The sequence below is a fragment of the Rhinopithecus roxellana genome, chromosome 1 (assembly GCF_007565055.1).
Source record: "Rhinopithecus roxellana isolate Shanxi Qingling chromosome 1, ASM756505v1, whole genome shotgun sequence".
NCBI classification, from domain to species: domain Eukaryota; kingdom Metazoa; phylum Chordata; class Mammalia; order Primates; family Cercopithecidae; genus Rhinopithecus; species Rhinopithecus roxellana.
In genome coordinates, this window is record NC_044549.1 from 27,687,421 (window position 1) to 27,688,449 (window position 1,029).

At 38.9% G+C, this 1,029-nt stretch overlaps 1 pseudogene; it reads right to left on the bottom strand.

Moving 5' to 3' along the window:
* Window positions 1-639: 639 nt before the first annotated feature.
* LOC115892127 lies at window positions 640-738 on the bottom strand (annotated as a pseudogene).
* Window positions 739-1,029: the final 291 nt, after the last annotated feature.

The window sequence follows — 1,029 nt, forward strand, 5'->3', positions numbered from 1 at the left end:
GTCTAGATGTTGAAGTTCTCAACTGTTGTTTTAGTAGGATCTCTCTCTCTCTTTAGCTCTAAGAATATTTACTTTATATATCTGGATGGTCTTGTGTTGGGTGAATATATATCTTTATAATTGTTGCATCCTTTCACTGAATTGATCCCTTTGTCATTAAATAATGACCTTCTTTGTCTCTTTTTATGTTTTTGCCAAAGGGGATATGCACATTAGCCCTGCCTCCTATCTGCCATCTTCTTCAAGTGCATTTTGTGTGTTTTCATGATAGTAGATATTCTTTTTTGTTTTCAGGTATAGGACTCAAGCATTTCTTTTCTTTTCTTTTTTTTTTTTTTTGATACAGAGGACTGGAGTGCAGTGGCGCGATCTCGGCTTACTCACTGCAAACTCCGCCTCCCGGGTTCATGCCATTCTCCTGTCTCAGCCTCTCAAGTAGCTGGGACTACAGGCGCCTGCCCGGCTAACTTTTTGTCTTTTTAGTAGAGACAGGGTTTCACCATGTTAGCCAGGATGGTCTTCATCTCCTGACCTCGTGATCCTCCCGCCTTGGCCTCCCAAAGTGCTGGGATTACAGGCGTGAGTCACCGCGCCCGGTCGGACTCAAGCATTTCTTATAGGGTTGGTCTAGCGGTAATAAAAAATATGGAATGCTTTACAAATTTGCATGTTATCCACTCACAGGAGCTATGCAAATCATCTATCATTTTAATTTTAGTATATGCGCTGCCAAAGTGGTCACTAAAGCTTATTCTTGACCACACACAAAAAAGTCAAGTCCTAACAGATATTGCCAGATTACGTATTTAGGCACACTTGTGGTGTTAATTATATGTGTCTCATTGATTTTTTCCATAAATCTAGAGTTGTATAATATGCAGTAACTATTAAGTCTAAAGGATTTATTTCATCCCGAAATATTTATAAGGCTTCTTGGATTGGAATTTTTAAGTCTTTTATTAACTGCTAGCTGTGAACCAAATATCTCCCACCCAAAAAATTATACCTTGAAATCCTAACTCCACAAAT